Source organism: Salvia splendens, chromosome 12, assembly GCF_004379255.2.
Source record: "Salvia splendens isolate huo1 chromosome 12, SspV2, whole genome shotgun sequence".
In the NCBI taxonomy this organism is placed as follows: domain Eukaryota; kingdom Viridiplantae; phylum Streptophyta; class Magnoliopsida; order Lamiales; family Lamiaceae; genus Salvia; species Salvia splendens.
In genome coordinates, this window is record NC_056043.1 from 2742387 (window position 1) to 2748974 (window position 6588).

Sequence of the window (6588 nt, forward strand, 5' to 3'; positions counted from 1 at the left end):
CATTTTCTCATATGCCCACAAAGTGACCCTTATGATACCCTGTCGACGTATAATAATCTCGCGGAGGAGTCGGCTAGTCTGTTGCTGCACACCAGTTTGAATTTCAAAGAACGAGCTTGACATACAGACATTTCCTTCCAAGGTTATTTTTTTCCATAAATACTCCTTCGTCCAACAATAGGAGTCTTATTTTTTCAAGCGCAAGTATTAAGAATGTGAAGAAACGTAAGTTAATAAGTTAGTGGGATATTGATCCTGCTTTTATGTATATTAATTATAGAATGGTATGTGAGTGGAATGAGATAATGGAAGATGGGGTTTACGTAGAAATGAAATGAGACTTCTATTAGACCTAATCGAGGGTGTACAATCTTAAAAAGTATTTGCACAATTATATCATGGGAACATTGCTGGAGCTAAGCAATTTACGTTGCAAGGACCAAAATTACACACTTCACAACTTTCTCAAGAATGTTTCATTGGAATCAAAACAAAATTTAAATTAGTGTTGTTGGCATATTAGTGTTTCGCTAGAAAAATCTATTAATTAGTATTAGTAATCTACAGTAATCCGTCGGTAATTAGTGTTGCTAACAAATATCGATGGATCAGGTTGTCGTCAAAAATAATACTCCCTTCGTCCCAACCTAAGTGATTGATTTTTTTTACGTTATTTTGCAAAAATGATAATAAATAATTAAAGTGGAGAAAAAATAAAGTAAAAGAGAGAATAATATGAGAGAGAGCTTCTACATTATGTAATTGTGCAAATACAAAATGCAGAAGGAAATACCGTCCTAGGTAAAACTATTGGGATCGATTTTCAAATCCTATTGCTAAAATCATAAAATTGTTTTTCATCTTATCTTGTTTTGGCTACATAAATATTTGAGTGAGTATTGAACGTTTTATTCTCTTTTTATAATTAATTGTGTGAGTCTCGAGTTAATTAGGGCAATTTGTTATGGATATTGTTATTTAATTAGGTTGGGAAATTATTAAATAAACCATGACGAAAGGTAAAAGGTATGAATGTGTGCCTGTCAATGAGCACAGGGCAGTTTTGTGCCCCCACAATACCATGTATAGATATGTTCGATAAAGTTAATTTTGTTGATAGAAGATTGTCGTCAGCAATTGCTACCTTGGTGAAAAGAGAATTCTGTACTCACTTCGTCTCATTCAAGATGGTCAGCTTTCCTTTTTTATTTGTCTCAATTAAAATGGTCACTTTCCAATTTTAAAAATAACTCTCTCTCTCTTCAACTACATTTTTCCTCTCTACTTTATCCCACCTAACAACACATCCTAAAATCTCGTACCACTCAAGAATGTGATCATCTTGAAGGGGACGAAGGAAGTAATTTTTAAAGAGGTTTGAATTGAACTTGTATATTTCATAGAAATGTCCATAATATAGTTCTTTTTTTAAAAAAATATGACCCACGTAAATTTTTCTGATGGTTGAAGCTTGGAAATTGCATCAGCATGCCGAAATTTTTATGAAAAATAAAATATTTGATGGGGGATGTATTTGGAATGTAAGAGTAAGCTCGTATACAAAGTTTGTGTTAAACAAGTTTGTCAATTTAATTTATACTAAGACTTAAACTAATTACGAAGAACTCTTTAAAGCATGCGCAATGGGTAGAGACGACAGTGCCAAACTGCGTTGGAAATGTGGCCGACTGATTGATAGGGTCATCGATCTAGTATATCTCTTATTTTAATTAGTTATCCTTAATTATTTTTCATATCTATTGTAATCTTTTTTTTATTATCTTTTTTGATTAGCAAGACACATGTTAGGATTTAGAATTCTATATAATAGAATTCTATCGTATTTTTATTTATTGAGAAATATGAATTAACTATTGTTCTCATTCTTGGTTCTGGCGAAAATCGCCCCCTAGCACTTCAAGTAGGGTTTATCTTTTCTTCTATTTGTTCGTTCAAATCGTGGTGCTCAGTCTCGATAGGTCAATGACCTATCAATTGGTGCTTTAATTGATTTACTCTTCTCCCCATTTTTACTGTTCACGTGAAACACCTAGAACTCAATATAGGCTTAGTTTTCCTATCGCAAACTCACGCCACTTTTCTTTATCTTTTTGCCATAAATTTTGTTGAGTTAAGGTATAAATCCAAATTGAGTCATAAGATATCCGAGCTCAATGTCGTTTCTCAAGGAATCACAACAACATGATCTCCACGATATCAGGGAGATGCTCGTGGAACTACGTCGCCTAGTCAGCGCTCATGGAGAATTTCTAGCCACGTTTGGGCAGCAAACACGGTCCGATGAGAGTTCAGACAGCCTTGACGAGCGTTCACCCCCGCAGCGTTGGTCACCCCCTCCGTCAGTCACGCAGGAACCGATGGGTTTCAAGTCTTATTCTGTGTCACGCCTCAAACCTCCACGTTTTGACGGAAAAATGGCCCTGGATTGGATCTGTAAGGTCCAAGAGTATTACAACCACCACTACACTCCGCTCGATGAACGCCTTTATCTTACGAATTACTTGTTCGATCCACCGGCAAGCGATTGTTTCATAATTATCAAAAAACTGACATTGATGGTTCGTGGGAGGATTTCTTGGTGGCAGTCTATTACCATTTTTCTCCATATTTAACAAAGAGGGCCGATGAAAGCCAGTTAGTCACCCTCGATTTTGACGAGATGAAGAAAATTGAAGCAGAGAGCACAAAAACTGAGTGCGAATCAATATAAGCAAAGAAAGAGGAGGTAGAACAAACGCCTGCTCAAGTGGTCGAAGAGGCAGCTCCTGCTATGGAAGAGGCTCCACCAGCTGAGCCTACTGAATGTTTAACCAAATCTGAAGTTGATCTGATTGAAGAAAATAAGGTTGAATCACAACGGGATATGAAAACAGAGGAAACACCTGCTGAGGTTGAGAAGATCGAACCCAAAAATGATGTGGATGAAATAAAAAGTGGGGTAGCTGCAGAGTTGGTAGAGGCTAAAGCAAAGCCACAAACTGAAGTTGTCGAAATAGCATGTGGAGGCGAAGCTACGCCCAAAGACGTCAAGTCGGGGGAGAAAGACTTGTTCTGTTTGTCTCAGGGCTGCAGTTAAGCCTCAGATGGCCGCGCGATCCCTCCGCGCATGGATGTGACATGTCTGGGATTCTCGAAGGAAATTAATTTTTGCTGGTTGTTGTATTTTGGACTACAGTTTTATGCTCAAAGAGGCTGCGTGGTGCCGTGCAACTCGTCAATATGGTGACGAAATTGGGGTTCACATATTTGATCCGGGACCTTTTGATGTGTCCAAACTGATCTGCTACGGCATGTTGGAAGACTTAACTGCAGCCCTCTCCATAGGCGTCCACAATGAAGGAGAACACAGAGTTGGAACTACGGGTGTTGCCGTTGGAGCCAAGATTTGGTGTCACTTTCGCAATGCTTATTTCTTTTTCCCACCTTGAGGACAAGGTGGATTTCAACTATGGGAGAGTTCATAGGGTCCTCGATCTAGCATATCTCTTATTTTAGTTAGTTATCCTTGGTTATTTTCCATATCTTTTGTAATTTTTTCAAATTATCTTTCTTGATTATCAAGACACATGTTAGGGTTTAAGATTCTATATAATAGAATTTTATCGTATTTTCATTTATTGAGAAATATGAATTAACTTCTGTTCTCATTCTTGGTTCGGGCAGAAATCGCCCCTTGCACCTCAACTAGAGTTTATCTTTTCCTCTATTTGTTCGTTCAAATCGTGGTGCTCAGTCTCGATTGGTCAAGGACCTATCACTGATTGAGCGGATATGTTGCAAGTCGCTTGAAAATACGTGGTTATATACTTGCCAAAGATACATTGACGATGAATGAAACAATAATAAAATGGGAGTATGAAGCCCTTGTTGAAGTACTTCTACTTTTAAGTAGAATATGATGCGTACGTAGGGTTTTTAATTATATTTGAGTCCAAATTTTTGAAAATTATGTGTTTTTTTATTTTTAATTATGTATTTTATTTGTAAATATTGTAACTTAAATACATACCTATATAATGAAATGAGAAAACTGAATTTTAATTTGATTTAAGGATTAAATTGGTAGATAAGGGAAGCTTTAGGGGACTTGTACATTGAAACTTGTACTAATCTAAGTATATATATAATTATTCATTATTAAATGTAAAGTGAAAAGAAAAGGATGTGTTTGACTAGAATGTTGTTATTTGAGTTAAGAAAAGATTATTATTATACTCCTAAATGTTGCTAAGTGCATAGATAATGCAATAAAAATAGAAAAGAAAAGAAAATATAATCAGAAATCACGTGAGGAGGCACGTGCGATCGTCATCAAATGTGTCACATTTGGATAGACGATTAGCAGTCTTGGGATACGTGATCACATGGGCTTAACTTTAATCTAATATCTAATGATAGCATTAAAAGTATAAATGGCAGCTAATTAATTTATTTACTTTATATGCTTAATTTAAACCCCTATTACATAATCATGAGTCTAGCCTAGCCCCTCTATATGTGACAAAATTTTGGACTTTGCATGCCCCATTATTAGGTAAAGCTATTTGATATGACTAGTCACAATGAACAAATATTTGTAATATTACGCATTAGTAAAATACCATCAACTATGATTACAATTTGGTAGTACTATTTTTTATAGTTTTTAAAAATAATTTATAAAATTATTTCATTGCTCTCATAAAAATATAGATTTTAGAAATAACATATTTTAATGCAAAATTGAAAATGATTAGAGTACTATTAATAAAAAAACGAGCCCATCCCCTAGGAAAGAAAAAAAATTATCAAAAATAGAGGATGGCTAATTAAATGGAACGTCCTAAAAATAATTATTTTTTATAGAACGGATGGAATAAATTTTATTGAATTTACAAATTTTTCGGGCTATGATTGAAAATTTGAAATTGACATGGTATATTTAATCTTGCATGGCATCAAGGGGCATGACATATCACATACACTTAGGCATGGAGTACATTAATTTGGAAGAAAAAAAAATCATAGTCTCGTAAACATTTCATCAAAACATGGTAAAAGCAGTTAATTATATAGAGTTCATAAATTTAAACAAGTTGGAAAAAATTCTTTAACAAACAACTTTTTAACCTTTTTTGAAATAAAAGCAAATGGAGAGAGATGGTGGAATTTGAGGGTCTCTATCATAGTGGGATCAGGTATTGACCAATTACTACAGTATTACTATTGGATACTGTGTCACCTCAAAATCATACTACTACTACAAAATTTAATACTAGTATTTTTACTCTTTTATTTAAAATTATTATCATTATTACACTAAACTCAATATATATATTGATAGTACTAGTATACTAGGTGGCCATGGTGGGGTAGGTGGGGGTGGGGGAGTTCGGTCTATGTGAGAGATCACATTATAGAATTCAGAGTTTATTTACTGATTTTTGAACTTTTCTCTTAAAATTTTGAACTTTAATTTTTATCGTTTGTAATACTCCAATTAGTTTTATTTGCAGAAAGCTGCTCGAATAGTGCCAAATTATTGCAAAGCTTATAGATTTTCTTTCTTTAAGTTATCTGATAAATTTTTGTTTTAAAATGGACCACTGATTGTGGCTAGATTGTTGGAAATGTAGTAAAGACTTGAGTCTACGATAATCAAGACTTGTTTGAGTTTATAATTTCTTTTTATCATATAATAATTTCCCCAAAATTTTAAAGTACTAGTATAGCCTAAGTAGTATACTCTCTTTTATCAATACTCTACTCTTTACACTCGAATTGATAATTACTCCATCTGTCCCACACAGTTTGTCCCAGTTTGATTCAGCGCGAGTTTTAAGAAATTGTTTGAATTTGTATTTAATGGAGGTGTTGTGGAATAATGGTCCAACATTGAGGAGATTGATGAGTGTATTTAATGTCTGTTTTTGGTAAAATTTCAAGTGAGACAAATTTTGTGGGAAGGAGGGAGTAATAGTAGTAGTATATGTTATTTTCCCCACCAACTAATTATTTTATAACAAGATACTCCATCCGTCCACGATTATGAGTCTCATTTCTATCCGGAACAGGTTTTAAGAAATGTTAAGAAAAGTGAGTGTAAGAAAGTTAGTTGAATATGAGTCCTACTTGTATATATTAGTTTTAAATGATATATGAGTAGAATGAGTTAGTGGAATGTGATGTCTCTTTACCATTTATTGTATTTATGAACCGGGACTCCTATTCGTGGACAGACAAAAATGGGAAAATGAGACTCCTAATTCATCCCACTTTGACCGGGCACGGATTTTAAGAAATGTAATAAAAAGTGAGTTAAAAAGTTAGTGGAATGTGAGCCTCACATTTAGTTTTATAATAAAATGTGAGTAGGAATGAGATAGTGGAATATGTGGTCCACTACCAAAAATGTTAAAAAGTGAAATGAGAAAATATGTGGGACGGACCGAAATAGAAAGATGAGACAAATTATCTCGGAGGATGGAGTAACATATTCAAAATAGAATGATGAGAGAGAGAGAGGTGGTGGTGTTTTAAATTAGATAGGCCTGCAAACATGAAGGGGTGAATGAAGAAGATAGTACA